Raw genomic sequence first — 18,295 nt, forward strand, 5'->3', positions numbered from 1 at the left:
ACAGACAGAAACACTCAGTAAGTATTGCTCTCCTGTGGTTTGGAAGGAAGCCGGATTATATATTGATATTAGGTGGTGATGATCATAAATATTTCCCATTCCATCAGTAGCTAAGGAAATCTCTAATTTTAGTAATGATTGGTTTACATTTTTAAATTATACAGAGTTTATAAGTTTGTACCCAATAGCTTCAAAAGGGCTACACAAAGAGCAAGGTGATGTGCTAACTGTGATTTTCAAGATCCTGAAGCACTGGGGGTGTTGTGCCAATAGTTATCTACACATTGATATTTACATATCACAAGTAAGCATGAACTTGTCAGGATGACAGTGACTGAATGACTAAATGAAAGGGATAACTTCAAAAATCATGTTGCAGCAAAGCTAAATGTAAATCTTAACAGCTAGGAAAAAACAGGTAAGTCATATCATTAGGATGGAAGACTCCACACTGAAAAGTGGTCACTTCAATTTTCAGCAAAGAAAAAATCTAAGCAAAAGGCCTCATATAATCTTTGAATGTATAAATAAGGAACTGAGGAAATTGAATTCATTACAGAAGTTGTATTACCTCCATTACTGCTATAAAGTTATATTGCAACTGCCTCTGAAGATCATGTCTGGGTCTAATGATTGAACTCCAGGAAGTACAGATAGGTATGGTTCAACCACTGGGAAAATGTCAATTAACAAAGACTCAATTAATACAGTCTATTAGCTTATCAAATGGTAAATAAATTTCCTAACAGGTACCTTCTTGATATAGGAAAAAGAGTAACAAGATCTAATACATGAAATGGAAACTAAATGATGAGGTGTGCTCCTTTAACAGCAACGTTCTTAGAATTGCAATGATTTTGAAAGATTATGATGGATTACAATGAAAACTGTTGATTGAAATATGAATATTTTCTGAACAATGTATATTATTTAAGCCATGAGTCCATTTAGTCTTGGCATTTATGAGAGGAATTTATAAGCATACAGATAAATAGATAAGAATCATCATAAATATTTTGAGGAGGGCCATAGAAAAGAGCTACCTGTGGCTGAAGTGGTGAATCAGTGATATCCACCATCTGGGCAAGCTGCTTAAAATACACAGAAATCATATCCACCCTCTACTCATTTGGACTGATAAAGTTGAACATAAGGCATGCAATACATACAATATAAAACACACAGTAGTACATATTTAAGTAATAAACTAGATTTAAAATTATATTATCAGGTAAGATAGATAAGCCTTTAAGGCTTCTTTTAAAAGAAAATTAATGCTAAAATCAATATTACTTGAAATGTGTGCTATGGGAAATTTTCTTGAATTAAAATACCTCTTCTTCAACTGCAGCCACGAAATGCATTGCTAATGGATGTCAAAAGAAAAGAAATGTTCTGAAACTCAGTAATCTGATTCATCGGGAAAGAAGAACATGACACAAAACAAATGTCTAAGGAAAAGAATTAAATGTATCACTGTGTATAATATTTTATTAGCAAGACGAATGGTTAAAATTAATTCAGAAAGCTTGCTTCAAAAGTGAAATAATGTTCATTTGCCTGTGTCCAATTAATATTGCTACTTTTTCACATCATTGTTGATAAATATATACCAGTTCTTCAATATATATACAACAATAACATTTGAATAATATTATATTCACAGGAACTAAACATAAAGACCATTTCACATAGGAATATCTGGAGAAAAAAAGATCTATCAAATGACCTTGATGCCTGACATTCACAGCTTTGACCTGCTGTGTGTCCAGAAGCAGACCACATTACTTCTGTGCACATTTCCACTCTCTCCCTGTGTAACATCGTTTTATCTCCACACCTGGACACTCATTTCCTTACTTTTACTACAACCTTCCTTATCTCCTTTTGTCTCAAATCTTTGAGGATATTGCTTTCTTTGTAGATTTTTATCCTCCACTTGGCCTTTAGTTAGTTCATAGATTAAATTCTAAAGGAATTATTCTTATTAACCCATATGGTCTCCCAGATCATGAAGATCCGATTTCTTACATCAAGACCATAAATTGCATTTGAGTTGAAAAATAACCTTCTGAAAAACTTTCAATTGTGATTTAGTGTCTTTTGATGTGAAGTCCTCCAATTCTAGAACAAAACTTCTACCCTTTTCTAGTCTGAGATGTTGCTTTCCTTTCAGCTAATGGATTTTGTTGCACCCCAGTAAACTTCTCAGGGAGCAGGCACCTATCAACCATTATCAAGTAAACATTTCATCTTCTTTAAATATACTGCATCTTTAGCCTCTTAAACTTTGAGGCAGGTTTTCCAGACTTTGAAGCCCCCTCTGTAGAGCTTTATTAAGCTCATCCCAGGAGTGAAAATCCCTTTGGAAGACATGGACCTAAAATTGGATACAGTTAATGATCTTACTAATGTTTTTCATGCTTATCTCCCACATAGACAAATCTGGCCATACTTGATTTATGTTCACACCTCTCTGAAAGACAGAATTTTGTCTGAATGAAAGACTAAATCATTAAACACAAGCCTACAGTTAAAAAAACAAAAATGTACTGATTTGTCAAGCCATTAGGAACTCATTCATTTTAAACTCTTACTGTTCCTTTATTATTTTTCTACCCAAATAATTGTCCTACAATTTTATCTCTATCATGAGTCAACTTTGGGATTGCAACACTCACATGAGCAGTTCATGAAATGTTAGCAGTCCATTCAGTTTTTCAAATACTCCAGTTCTTGCTCCAATTTTTTTTAAATTAAAGTATTTTAATCAGTCCTGCCTCTCTCTCCTACTGCCTTTGACAACAAACCCTGCTTTTCAGGTTTTCAAGACCAATCTTATGCTATGGGATGTCAAAGCACTCTGACCAATATTCCTTCATACTTAGGTATGGGGACACTGACAATTGCCTCGTAAGTATGTAGTTCATGAAGCAGGAAATGAAATACTAAGTTAATCATTAACAGTTGTTATATAGCAAATGAGAAGATTTAGGAACCTGAGAATTTGACTGTGTTCCTAAGCAGTATATGGGATACCTAAGTCAACAACTAGACGGCCCTCCTCCAAGACTCCACCAAGTTCCCAGCGCTGGTGAAGCAGGCCATCCATGTCACCAGCAAAGAAAATCCTTCGGGGATTTTGGCATTTTTGAGATCTACTCTCACTCTCATCTCTTGCTTCCATTGACTCAATTGCACCTCTGACTGGAGCATCCCCCACCTCCTGGGTGCCTCCAGGGAGTAGTGGCCACTACCTGGAGTGCTCTGCTTGGTGTCTCTGTGATCCAGTTTTGAGCCTTTGACCCTCACAATACTTCCCTCTTTTCCTATGTGTCTTTCATTCTAGTCACCTTCTAGGGGGTCCTTATGCTTTCGCTAACAGAAGAACAAAAAATTCCTGGCCGCAGCTGTGTATTCTCATAACTACGCTGCATTTCTGAGTGAGCATGTCCACTGTCAGTGTGTCTTGTGCTGGCCTCTCTGCTTGTCCTGTGTGTCTCTGAGCATGCCTACTGCATCAGAGTGCCTCACCTGGAAATCGCATACAGTACTATACGGTTGTTAGGTGACAAGATGTTCAGCTCTGCAAAACTGGTAAGATCTTCTCAGAACTGCAAGCAGTATGTAAATTTAGCCATAAAAATGTGGGTGTCCATGATCTATCAGCTACCTAAGCACTTACCCACAGATTTCTATGAACTGTTTAATTTCCAAGATGCACACAGATTTATTTTTCAAAATGTAAGCCAAATAAACAAAAAGAGTAACTGTTATCTAGGACAGTCATAAATTTGTGTTAATTATTAAATGTATTTTAAAATGTGTGCATGTGTATATATACATATACAAACATATATACAGATACACACACTGAAAAATTTCCTTGATAGATTTTTACAATAATTTATAGTCTAAGATTGCATCTCTGGATGACTGAACAGAAAACTTATCTGGAACCAGTCAGATTGACAGTGCAGTTGGATACGTGTCCTGAAGCATTTGGTGAAGCATGGTTTTTACTTGAATGGATTAATTGCGATTGCCTCTGTACAGTATTTCTGAGCTATTAAATTTTATGTGGCTTCTACTTTACAAAAAAAACCCTTAAAATTATAGAATCAGAAAGTCCTGGAGACTGTAGCACAAGAGACAAAGTACAGAAATAAACAGCTAATGGTAAATCTCATTTTAATTTTAAACTTTATATTAAATTTTTCTCCTATGGCTATTCTTTAAACACAATCAGAATCAATGTAACCGTTTTATTAGGCAAATAAATATCTGACAAGCATTGCTTATTACTTTTAATGAATTAGTATTCTTATTTTTCTGTTGGCGCACAGAGCCTATCTCAATGTTCTGGAAAATGTGGCTATATTTTGTGCTGATTTGTTTTCATTTCAGTGGTTTGGTTGCAACAGCTGCTGTTGACAGCCATAAGGGAAGAAAAGGTAGGCAGCACTGTAGTTATCATTAGACTAACATGAATGTAGAACAGATTTAAGTGAAATTTGAATACATTGAAATACATTATTTTAAAATGTACCCTCTTTGGGAGTCTGCAATATTTTCTGAGAATTTTTGATATTTTGATTTTTTTGATATTTTGATATTTTCTCTTCACTTTAGAAATCATAGTATGTAAAGTGCAGGAACTTGAATGGTGTTAAATTAAACAGTGAAGGTATCTGACAAAATAACTCTGAATGCAGTATACTGATAATTAGTATAGTTGGAAATAAGCTGCTTCTGTGGTAAGTGATACAGGATAGAGCTCATTTTTGACAAACCACATTAAATTGTGTTTGCAGTGAATCGTCTGACAAATTTACCTTACGAAAAGCTCCACTGCTGTCAAAGAATACAAGGATAAGCAAATATTGCTGTCAGCTTGGACCCCCACTTAAAAGAGGGCTCAAAGTTTTTTTGTATTTCAATAGATTTATTTGAGTAGCCTCAATCAAACTTTTAGTTTTCACAGACTCAGGCTGTGGCAATTTGAATTTCATTAATCTTGTATTACTTATTTCATTTAATTTTTCCATAATAAAATGTTTGTATTTGTTCTCTAAGCAGCAGTGTTCCTCCTATCAACAACCATAGTAGCTAGATGAAAGAATAAGACTTCTTTTTACATATACACTACATCTCAACTACTAAGGGAAAGAAAAGGATAGCATTTCTCTATCACACTCTTTGAGAAAGAATTTCTTTTCTATATATGAATCTTCTTACAATCTAAGTAGAAGGAACTGCCTTTGCCTAAGGAAAAATAAATAAATTATTAATGCTATAAACAAACATTTATTCTTTAGCAACTTCTGTTTTCTTTAGATGTTATAACATCATTAAATATTTCCACACATTATAATGCCAAAATAACCACTCAAATCACTGTAACAAGGATACACTGACCTCGTTTAGACAACTGATTCAAAATCTGGGTGCATCTAATAGTCATATTCATATGAGGTAATTAATATTTGCCTCAGACTCCTTTTCTCAGAATACTCTGAGTTTCATTATGATTACCATTAACCGGTTAATTATCTTCAGCATGTAAAATGTTAGACATGCAATGTGAGCTAGGGGCATTAAGGTGGGATCTAGGCAGCAAGGAAATTTTCAGGGAATAGCAGTAATTACAGCCTTTGCACTCCCATCCCTCTGTAAATGCCAGCTCCCCAAAAAGAAGCAGCTACTACTATCTCACCTTTTCTCATCAGCAATACACTTAAATTAATGCAGCTGCCTAAAACATGTCAGCTGGTTTCTGCCCTAAAATATCTGTCTCCCCACTGCTTTCACAGGAAGCCTGTGGTGCTTTGATCAGTATCTGAAGTCAGGCAAGACAGAGCTGGGCAAAGGTCTCATATCCTTCTGCAGCCTACAATGTTCTTGGTGCCTGACACCAGCCTCTTCAGCTCAGTGTCAGCTTTTGAAATATTCCTTCTAGATTTCTAACTTTTAATACAAGCTCCATTTCATGTGTTTGTAAATATATGGTCTGACTCAAAAAGTTTATGTAACTGAAAACTATTTTAGCATGCAAAGGGTAAAACCTTTCTGCTGAAAACTTAGAAACTGCAGATAAGTGCAGCAAGCATTAAAAGTGCCATCAGAATCTATAATCTAGGGTTTTTTGCTATTTCTTTATATAGATACTTGATTTCTGAATTAAGTCTTGTAAAGAAAGACTAAATATAGAATCGGAATTTAAGCAAACACAACTTCTGATGATGTTTTAACTACAAACTTCTCACGTGATCAGGTGACAGTTACCTCTTCAGTAAAGAGGCTGTTAGATTGGTGCTAGGTCAAATTAATTTTTAACCTTATGGGAAGAAGCACATATTTTGTGTGTGATATTGTACTTCAGACAATCTTCCAAGCAAATAATTTACTCTATAAAAACTTGGTAAAAGGTAACATACATAGTTCAAGCATTTTTCTGAAAAAAAGGTTTTCTTGTCAAAGGGATAATTTAAAGGAAGGATAAATAAAATTAATTTTTGTTTCAGTTCTTTGACTTGCCTTGGACTGAAAGACAGTAGAATTAGCAAAATATAATAAAGTGACGCTCGCATGATGCAGAAAACAGATATAGTAGCAGCAGTATTTGCTCTGTTAATAATGCCATTTAGTCCATGTGTTTTAATTAGGCATTCATGTACTGTAAACAATAATTCCTACTTAATCTTAATGAAAGATAAACTTCCAGAGATAGTACTGAAATCTCAGTTGTTAGTATACTATGCTGTATTGACAGACAATAAAAATAATCAAAAATTACTCCCTTTTCTAATTTCACCTGAAAATAAATGGCAGAAATAGAACACAGCTAGAGATGGAAAATGTTTATTAGATCATCTAGTTTGTTTCCATGACAGTGAAGGATCTTTCCTTACAGTACATTTTCTAGAGTATTCTCAATATAATTTCAGAAGTTTTTTTTTTTCAAGGCTTATACAATTTCCTACGTGATTCGTTCTATAATGTGGTAGATTAAGAAATTTGCATGGGCATTCAGTCAAAACCTTCTATTGACTACATCACACTTCAGGATTTTTTTTTCAAATCTTCTAAATAAATCTCTTTCCTTCTGGCTGTTTAAGTAATTAATACGTATATATGCTGTTAATCCGTCTCCTTTCAACCCTAACTAAACCAACCTGGACATATTTCCATTTCTCTTTACTGTTTCTCTTCTGGATTTTTTTACCTCCTTTCATTGCTTTTTCGAAACCTAGAATTGCTAAAACTGTATGTCCAGAATTATGCACAGTGATCCCAGTGTTGGTGTTCCAAGAGTTGTTTAGGACAGTATGTTGCACCTTGCATTTAACACTTAGAAATACTATACATAACCTAAGGCGGTGTTTAAAACTTTTTACTTAGGTGATAACCTGCGAGTCATGGTCAGCCCCAACAGGCACCTGTGGGCTTTATGTGGAAAACATTAAATTTCTGTTCTACAAATGGTATGTATCTAAAATTCACTATTTTCTGAAAGTCTATATTATCTAAGTCTCAGTTCCCAAGTGACATACATTAAACATATGTTCATCACTAAGAGTTCAAATATAAAGCTCCTTCTTCCAACTAGTGCACTAGAAGCCCAAATTCTCATCGGCATATAGAAAGACGGTTTAGCGAAGGAATATAAGGATGCTTGGAAGGAACACTGTAAGAGCTTTTCATGGCAAAATGTATGCCTATTTTATTGTATTAGATTTACTGAGGACAACAGTAGATATTGTAAATCCTCTTTTAACAAAGAAATTATTTCTGTATATATAACTTAAAATAATTAAACCACCAGAGTAAAAACAATCTATTGACTAATCAAGAACAGTAACAATTCATGGAAAGCAATTTTTAGTTAGCTGGTTTTAGTCTTTTTTATTTAGCAGTTCATATAGGTACAAAGAAACTGAAAAAGGCCATACTAGTACCTTATTCCTTGTACTGTGTGTACAGAGTTGGAAAAAAATGAGACCCACTATGTACATATCTAAAACATTATTTTATAGGGTTAGAGATGCTTCAAGATACTCGGACAAATCTGGCTTTCCTGAAAGAATGCTAGGAATACCTGAGATTTTTGTTTTCGTTCATACAAGCAACAAAGTTAAATTTTATGTTCCAAAGGGGGAAAAAAATAATTTAACATTAACTATGAAACCATAATTAATCCATGATAATACATGGATGCCTGTATAAACTTAGTATCATTCCTGGTTAAGTATTCAATCTGCCTTATTTATTTTACATGATTATATACCACAAATAAAATGCAGCAGCCCTGCAGCAGAAAGTGCAGCTAATCAGCACAAGTATCTCATAGACAGAAAATATAATCAGGTGAAATGGAGGCTATGCTTTCGCTGCAGAGTTAATACAGACTTCTGCTGTGATATTGGCAGTATCCTTCCTCACAGCTGCTGTCATAAAGCTCTTCTTCCCGTTCAGTAATGCTTCTAAATTGGACTTCCTGACATGTTTTGAGTACAGGCAAAGAATGGGTATATGTTCTATATGCAAAGGTCCCTACAATGACTGTATCAGTTTCATGCTGGCATTAGTCAATTTGCAACCAGTATAAAGTGCATTAAAATTAATCATTGTAGCACTTCCTCATATTTTTTCAGTGTATCCCGTTCAGTCTTTGCTAAAGCACACTCTAAAAATACACTGCACAGAAATGATTAAGTACAAAATCTGTCAAAATAATAGAAAAAAAAATTTTCTTTCTAGGTCTGCTCAGTACATAGAACAATCCAAGTACAGTGCTGATAAAAATCTGAAATTAATATATTGGCCTAAGAACATGTTACCTTCTCTTGGTTTTGATTACATAACTTAAAGAGGCGTGTTCTTTTCTGGAAAATAAAAAAAGGCACCAATGACCATTAGTGCAAAATAATTTGAAAAACTGAAACACAGATAAGCTATTTGTTTTTAGCTAGTGATATTAGCAGGAAAAATTGTTGAACTTTGAATGAAGTGCTTTTGTTATGCACTAGAATGAGATTCATCCCCATATAAAGTAACCAGGAAAGAAATTAAAGTTTCTGAAATGTGTTATTTAGGTACATGGAGATAATGAAATATTCCACTCTATTGCCATAGTTTAAATTTTGCATTACTTGAGGGATGCATTGTCATGCATGATTTAATGAGGATATTCTATTATTTTGCAGCATTTTCTTGTCAGGGGAGAGAACTGTAGCAGGAGAAGGAAAAAAAATACAGATAGGCAAGAGACAGAAATAACACACTGCAACACAGTGAATAGGTCTATATGATAAACTTCATTTCCTATCTTATGTCTGCACTGTTGCACTCCTTAGATTTCTGTGTACTTTTTCCACACATTTTCATGGCAATTACAATGAGCTAACATTATTTTCTGGAGACAAAACCATATCACATTACTAACACATCACTCCAAATTTGAAACTGTTATAACAAAACTCCCAGAATTCAAGTAAAGCTGATGCATTGCCAAAGACCTATTAAAAAATACATTTTTCGTTCTTCTTTTTAGTTTGCTCACCTCACTTCAGCTGAAGCAGCAGTAGATTAGAGATTATTTCTCAATCTGACCTAAACTGGTGTTTCAATATTCAGTTGCTCCAACCAAAGGTGAATATATGCAACAGACTTTTTTCTATATGACAAAAGAACAGTTCAGATATCACCCATATGGGATCAAAATGAAATATTAATGTACCTTGCATAACTTCAGTAGAAAACCAATTATTGAGACAGCATTTAGACACCAGTGATTATTATGAGGAAAAATTTCTTTACTTTGAGGGTGACAGAGCACCAGAACAAGCTGCCCAGGGAGGTTGTGGAGTCTCCTTCTCTGGAGATATTCAAAACCCACCTGGACACGACCCTGTGCAACGTGCTCTTGGGGAACCTGCTTTGGCAGGGAGCTGGACAAGATGATCTCCAGAGATCCCTTCCAACCCCAACTGTTCTGTGATTCTGTGATTCAAAAGGTTTCCCAACTAAAGGTAAGTAGGAAATATTCAGATTTCTCAGCTGTGTTTATTTCTATATTTAGCTGTGAACTCTAAAATACAGACTTATTCATAGTGGATTACATCAACAGACCAGAATCCAGTAAAGATCCTTTTGCATTAGTTGCATGGAAGTACTGCAACAATAAAACCCACAAAAATGCACATCTGCAGGTTTTTCCCCTGTTTACCATCAGGAGGCCACACAACACCCCCTGCAGAAATAATGATTGTTTTCTGTGCTTAACAGGAGCACAAGGTATCTCTGTACACTAGTGCAGTCTTGTGAGCATAATCTCTGAGTAACTTGTACAGTTATCCAATTTTTTAGTGTCTCTGTTACACTTGGCAAATATTATCAGACATGCTTACTGCACAAAATCCTCACACTTGTTAAGAATTTCTTCGCAAATACAAATACATTCACTTTATTTGTATATGAATACAGACTTGGGAAATTATGTTCAATTTTTAAATTAATGAAAAAAACGTCTGAAAGACCTATCCCAAGACAAAAATATCACTGCAGTGAGCACACATCAGCTGTGTAGCTGACAGCATGTAAGGAAATAATGTAGTTAGTAATATGATGCAATTTGCAGCCGGTGTGATGGAGGGCATCCTTGGTTCATGTGAAGGGTATGGCACAAAATCTTTGTGTATCTCTAAGATATTTAAATTAATCTGCCATATGGCCTAAAATCTAAAGATGAACCTAAATTCCCAGAAAACAGAATGCAAATTTAATTTGGCCTTTCACTTGCATATACTTACAAACCCAGGATCATGAAGATCTTTGCAAATATTTATAAATTAAACTTCAGAGACTTCCATGAAGTATTAAACATGAATTATATCCCAGAAAATTCCAGCAGTGAAGTTTATATGATTTTCCTGGCACTACAAAGGAGATGTTGACAGTGGTAGTTGTAGAATTGAGACATCTGCACCCCGCAGTTCTTTGACTGAATGACACTAATACCTTCTTCTTATGCTTTATTCTAAAATAAGAGATTTTAATTACTATTACAGGTACTCCTTATACACCATGATTATGCTGTGTCCTACAAATGAGCATACTTTAACATTAAAGATCCATGCTAAGCACAGACAAGTTTTTGCACACATAAATAATTTGAATTGCTGTGTTTTTAACATTTTAAAGGTAGAAGCTACCTTTGCCTCCCTATTGCAAAGCACATGCTGAAGTGAAGCCAAGGACTTAAAATACTTCCAACTTCTGCTTCAACCTTTTATCTCAGGGTAAAGCTAAAATGATACCATTACCTCCAATACTCATCTCAGATTTCACAGGTTTTCAGGTGCCAATAATCTATTTTTTATTCTTTTTCTCAGAACCTTGTAAATCACCTGAGGCCCACATATCAAACTTTCTTGAACTGTTTTGAGCACAGTGTTTTCTATGAGTAAACCTTCATTCTACCTTTATAGTGCAAAATCAGGAGTATATTCCTGAGAAATCTAAAAGGGATGCTAGGTTCACAGTTAGCAGCTGGTAGGACAGCCTTGTCTCACCTGAAAGGAAAGAAGCAGTGTAGCAGCAACAGTGTTCTCTTCCATCCTCCCTGGTTTCACCAGACCTACACAGCCAAACGTCCCAATTTTATTTGTGCTATTCTGTCCCCCTGTAAATTGTGATAGTACAGGTTTAAATAGATTTGTTTTTCCTTCTAATTCTCTTCCTACTCAGAATCACACTATGCCAAAAAGATCAAAAAGAGAAAAAAAAAACTTCAAGAAATGGCAGGGCCAACACCAACAGAAATGGTCTTCCTCCATTCCACTACTTCAGTGAGTCAGTAATGGTTGCAGGAACAGCTGGCAAAACTTCTCTATCAGGGAACGCAAAGACGTATCTTAGTTCTGATAAGGAAAGTTCTGCTTTTCAAAGCCCCATGTTTCTGCAATGCATTATAATTACTATTACTGACCTGATAAAGGAATAGCACCATTAGTAGGCACATTGTGCCATAAATGTGCATGTGATTTAACCTACTGACCCAAAAGGAAAAGAGCTAAAAGAATAAAGAAAGGAGTGACAACAAGATGCTGTTAACAATTTTTTTACATACTTTGTACTGAGGAAAGCAGGACTGGTGAAGACTCTCACCAGGAGTTTTTGACCATACAGGTGGGAAAACTGAAATATTTATGAATATGAGTCTGACCAGCTACAGCATACAGTCTGGCATATTGCCTTTGCCTCATACCAACACACCAAACTCTAAACGGAGGCAGTATGGAGCAGATTTGCATAGCATTCATGTCAGTTTTACCAGAGTGACAGCACCTTGAAAAGGGTAAAATGGATAGCTAGGGCTAGTTATTGCTTCAGTCATCACAGCTCAATCTGTCCCCAAATGTATCTATTACCTCATCAAGGGTGATAACTAGCAACTTTGATTTCTGAATGTCCATGTTGGAAGATGCAGTTTTCATGAACTACTGGGATCTTGTCTTTGAACAAATCTCTTTAAAATATTTGAAGTTGAGTACACAAAATCACTAGTCATTTTTTAATATCACGGCCTCTGCCTTTTCTTCTTCCAGAAAAAGAAGATAATACCCACTTCTTATGTGGATGTTCTGAGGAATGACAGGAATTATCTGAGTTATTCAAGAATGGAAAGAGATGCTTTTTATATGTTCTGATCAAAAATGTTGTACTTGGTAACTCAAATATAGCTTAGATTTCTGTTGCTCTCACCCAGGTGAGGAAAAAAAAAAGTCTATTTTCAAGGCTTGTTTAATCATTTACAAATTTAGGATGATTTAAATTTGTCAATTTAACATACTATCTGAATTGAGATAAATTAGCCACCTCTGACCCATCTTCTCATCAGCTGACCCATCAGCCAAGAAGGCCAATGGCATCCTGGGGTGTATTAGAAGGGGTGTGGTCAGCAGGTCGAGAGAGGTTCTCCTCCCCCTCTACTCTGCCCTGGTGAGGCCGCATCTGGAGTATTGTGTCCAGTTCTGGGCCCCTCACTTCAAGAAGGACAGGGAACTGCTAGAGAGAGTCCAGCGCAGAGCCACAAAGATGATTAAGGGAGTGGAACATCTCCCTTATGAGGAGAGGCTGAGGGAGCTGGGTCTCTTTAGCTTAGAGAAAAGGAGACTGAGGGGTGACCTCATTAATGTTTATAAATATGTAAAGGGCAAGTGTCAAGAGGATGGAGCCAGGCTCTTCTCAGTGACATCCCTTGACAGGACAAGGGGCAATGGGTGCAAGCTGGAACACAGGAGGTTCCACTTAAATTTGAGGAAAAACTTCTTTACTGTAAGGGTGACTGAACACTGGAACAGGCTGCCCAGAGAGGTTGTGGAGTCTCCTTCTCTGGAGACATTCAAAACCCGCCTGGACGCGTTCCTGTGTGATATGGTCTAGGCAATCCTGCCCCGGGAGGGGGATTGGACTAGATGATCTTTCGAGGTCCCTTCCAATCCCTAACATTCTGTGATTCTGTGATTCTGTGATTCTGTGATTCTTTTTTCTTCCTGGTGGGAGGTTAAGATCATATGCCAACTAGGATTTTATTACCATCGTCAGATAACAGCAGCTGATGCACAATGAGAATAGAGAGAAACCTGTTATGGCTGCAAATATCCACAGCTCTGTGAGATTCATGGAGGAAGCATATGTCACCTTATTAAATCTGTAGCAACTGAGGTGGAAGTAACAGAAGGTATCTCTCTCCAGAGCTGGAAGAGATGGGAAGAGAGATGGTTCTGTACAGAAATCTCTTACTTTTCTCTCTCTGAAAATATCTGTAACAGGATGTTACAGGGGTGGTTTTTCCTAGAAATAGTGATTTAAAAAACAAACCCAAAAACCAACAGCTGCCAAGACAGGATGGAATACAGAACTTCTTCACAGAAAGAAATAGCTTTGGGGCAAGTTAGTACTTTCAGTTGCTTCCTCCAAGGGAAACAGAAAGATGAGAAGAAGATTTAAAAACTCATGCTACTTTTCCCGCTTTTTCACAAAGTAGCAAATCAAGGGGCAAAGGACGGATGGTGTTAGATATACTTATTCACAGCTCAAAGAGGACATAGAGCGCTCTGTGAGAGGGACACACGGCAAAGGTCCAAAAAAGACAACTTGCTGTCCCAGCCAGTCTTCCCCTTGTATTTCCAGAAGTTTATAAGTTTATATATATATATATATATATATGTGCACATACGGATTCATCTGAATATGGCTTATGGCCGTAATTTTAGGAAGAAAAAAGAGAGAGGATCATTTGACATGCATAACCTCTCTGAAGTAATATAGACATCTAGGGCTAGTGTTAGCTTAGTTTTGGAATTCTTATTCTGTCTAATGTAAGGCACAAACAGGTAAGAACCAGGGGAGGAAATAGCTATGCTATGCTTTTAACTCATTAAGGAAAATATACATAGTAGGAATACAAATAAAAGTTCTGGATTTTTTTTCCAACATTACATGGTTTTTCAATTGAGAAAGCACATCAGCTGCAAATTTCAGGAAATTATTTAAAACACGATTATATGAATCTAGTATGGAAGTAAAAAAGGAACAGATGTGAAAATCACAACAAACTAAATTTTTAAAGGTAGTAGAGACAAGCTAGTTTGTGAAAGTGAGGAGAGGCAGTTTCAGTTATTATTCACTATTGTGTGTCAGAATATGAACAATATACTCTCAGTTCTAACTCCATCAGTGTGTTTTTATCCTTGGCTCTTAGACTATAATATTTGAAAATGCAACATACTCTTAGAATTATAGCGAACCTCTTGCTTTGTTGAACTGATACAGAGGCAGGAAAAAAACTCAAACCTATTGTACAAAAATGTATCAACAAAATAGTTTCCCAACAAGGAACAGAAAATTATCTTTTTCCTTTAATGTCAGAGTAATCATTACTTGCACCATGACAAATAACAATTGTCTGTGCTAGTAATTCTTGACATCATGTCATGGCTTCATTATAAAACAGAGCATTAGTAAATAGCTCATAGATTTACTTAGGACACAAAACAGAAAATTAAATAATGAAAATAAATCATATTTTTCTGCTACAATTATATTTTCTGTGTAAATATCTGGTTTCATGAACAGGTTAATTCATCAGGTATTTTAGTAACCTTTTGAAAATCTATGTATTTATGTAAAAGATTCTTACCAAGGGATTGAAAAAGTGAAAACTCTTAAGAATTTTTAAAAATATTGAGTTCAATTTAATGAAAGAAAATACAGCTTAATTTTCTAAACTATGTGTGCTTAATTTCAAAACACGGACCATTCCTAAGTCTCTGCTGTGCATAGAATTTGTGAACAATCTTTGTACTACTTTGGGGCCGAATATATTAGTTATCTTATGCCCCTGTGTGGCCAACCTAGACAACAAATTCACTTTCACATAGCTGTAACAAAGAAGCAACAATGTGCTGTGGGAGAAGCCAGGTCTAGGTAAATCCACTGCTTTCCATTCTCAGAGAAAAGCTGTTAATATATACTGCAATGGTAAAATCAGACTGATACTGTTCTGTACAGTTTGTATCAAATTTAGTCACAAAGGATACTCGCCATTATGCAGTGATGTGTTAATCTGAATATTGCCCAAAGCAATTGGGACTTTGCAAAGCATGCTGCTACAAATAGAGCATCTGACAGCCCAGTATTTGTACACTAAACTCTAAATGAAGAATGGTAATCAGAAAATCCAGCTTATCTGATAACTAAAGGTTTTTAAAGACATTTACAAACTTTATTTCATTGTCTTTAGTCATTTGAATGAAAAGTATGTCACTGAAAGTCATCAGAAAAATTTCAGACTGCAAAAAACTTGAAGCTCCTTTAGATGCTGCTTTAGAATTCAGATGTAATGTAAGCACTTAGTATGTTTTCAGTAAAGGTCTCTTGATTTCTTTTCCCATACTTTCTTTTCCCAGACACATGAATTTATTCCCCAAACTAGCTATTTGCTAAGAATGCAAAACAATTCTTATGACATCCTGACATGAGGTAATTCTCATCATTTTTCAACAGAAAGTAAATTATTACACAGGAAATAGCAGTATGGTCCGCAACGTAGGTAAAACACAATTTTGAGGTAAAGTCATAGCTCTTACTGCTTCAGGTGGCTGGAGTTGGTAATGTCAGATAGAGACGTGCAGGACCTGAAGGAAGGCTCAGTAAACCAGCTTTCTCTTTCACACTCACAATAACGTCTTACAGCAAAGTGTTGCCGTGTAGCTGGCAAAAGAGAACTAGACTGCAATATTCCTCCAACAGAAGCTGTTAGCAGAGAATAACTAAACCTGTTTAAATGGTAAAATCAATCCAACTCATGAGGTGTTTAATATCATTTGGGTCCTCTCACATCAGCTACTCCAATGCAAAAAATATCCAAATAAAAACCCAGCTCATGTAAGGTTTCTATGGGAAATGATAAAAACCAGTTTAATATATATTCCTGATAATGTTTGGTATGATATCAGAAAGTGAAGGCTGAGATAACTGGCTTTTCTGCAGCAAAATCACACTGTATCTGAACTTTCAGAAGAACTGAAGAACTCCAAGAACAGATGATGTGAAAAATAATAGGAAGGTATTTTCAGTTACAGTTATATGCATATGACCTAGTTCCCTATGACTTTCTGGTTTATATTCCATTATCTACTATACTATTAGTATGCTTCAAACAGTTTTCTTCGCATTATTACTTTATGTAAGCAGCAGTTAATCATTCTGTGCTTAATGTCAGCTGTTATCTTTCTGGACTCTGACTTTTACTTTTTAGATGTAAAACCAGAAAGAAAAACCTTAAAAAGAAAAAGGATCATCTCTTTTTAGTCCGACAAAACATTTAACTTCAAAGACCAAAGAGACAGACCACATTACTCCTCATCAAAGCAGAATCTTTTACATGCTAGAGGTATTTTTGTTTTCCTCACCACAGTTCTGAAACATTAACTCTTAATGCATGAACAATTAGTTTTTAGCTAGTGCATTACATTAACTGTGAAAAGCTTTAAGTGAAAAATCTACCTAAAATATTCACCACATTGATTTAATTAGAAAAAATAAAATAGATTTTTTAAAACAATAAGACAACAAAAAGTACTAGCCTCCGAAATAAATGTCAGCAAGATTTTTTAGTGACTATTCAATAGATGACTTCTTCAAAGCCCTTTTATCAAAATCAAATTTAAAATACTGATACTTATTCAGAAGACAGAATATTTTTACTCAATAACCTTAAACAATTTTCAACTAACTTTAACTTCAGAAGACACAGAAAACATGACTTAATCTCTCATGATTACTGCTGCATATTGTTGAAAAATTGCACAATATTTTCTTGAGGCCAAAAGCATTGGTACCTAGAAAAACACAACATTGGTCCTTATAAATATATAAACATTATCATGTTAAACCAGACAGCCCATACGAGGTAAGAGGGTGGGTTTCCTAACAATCTTTTCTTGTTTGCCAGTCTTCTAGAGTAAATATAATTATAAATCTCAGGCACATAAAATAATCTCAGGCAAAAATATTATTCTCTGTTATCTTTTGATTTGAAACTGATACAATATGCAGCTTTTGCCAGAGACTTACAAGCAAAATACACACCTAAAAGCACCATGCGCATGTATCTGAAAAAAAAAAAAAAAACCAAGAAAGCATGCACCTTGATCTGCAAAAAGCATGCGCTTTGATCTGCAAAAACTGATCCAGAGAATCAGGACTTGGTTTGTAGCTGATTAGAACAGTTGCTAGGGGCTTTGGTGGTTGCTGCAGCCCTGAAACTATGCACTTGGAAATATGCACTGTTTTACAATCACAGTCGATAATACATAAATTCTTGCTCCATTTTGTAGAGCTTCAAAGATTTCACAGTAGACCAAAGGGAGGTAAGAAAAATCTCATTCACTACAAATTTCATATATATCTAAAAAAAATCTTAATTCATTAAAGTGATTGTGATTACTATAGCTACCTCCATAATTTTGCTTGCCTAATTAGAAATTCATAACCAAGATATCAAAACTTGGAAACAGGAACATTAAATAAATATTAAAATATTTATAAAGGAAACACCAACAGTAAGGGAGATAATCCTTACAACAATATTCTGGGAAATAAAATAACAGTTTTCTGAAATATTAAGTGCAAATATCACTGTATTTAAGACATAATATCCCATTTAAAAGGGATTTCTTCCACAGACACAGAGAGGAAGATTAAAATGCTGGATATAGTCTCTGCA

At 35.3% G+C, this 18,295-nt stretch overlaps 1 protein-coding gene across 40 annotated transcripts in view; it reads right to left on the reverse strand.

Moving 5' to 3' along the window:
* The window catches only part of RIMS2 (regulating synaptic membrane exocytosis 2), a 531,876-nt gene that overhangs the window by 331,074 nt on the left and 182,507 nt on the right, over positions 1–18,295 (reverse strand). The gene's annotated exons all lie outside the window — the stretch shown is intronic.

The sequence above is a fragment of the Nyctibius grandis genome, chromosome 3 (assembly GCF_013368605.1).
Source record: "Nyctibius grandis isolate bNycGra1 chromosome 3, bNycGra1.pri, whole genome shotgun sequence".
In the NCBI taxonomy this organism is placed as follows: Eukaryota; Metazoa; Chordata; class Aves; order Nyctibiiformes; family Nyctibiidae; genus Nyctibius; species Nyctibius grandis.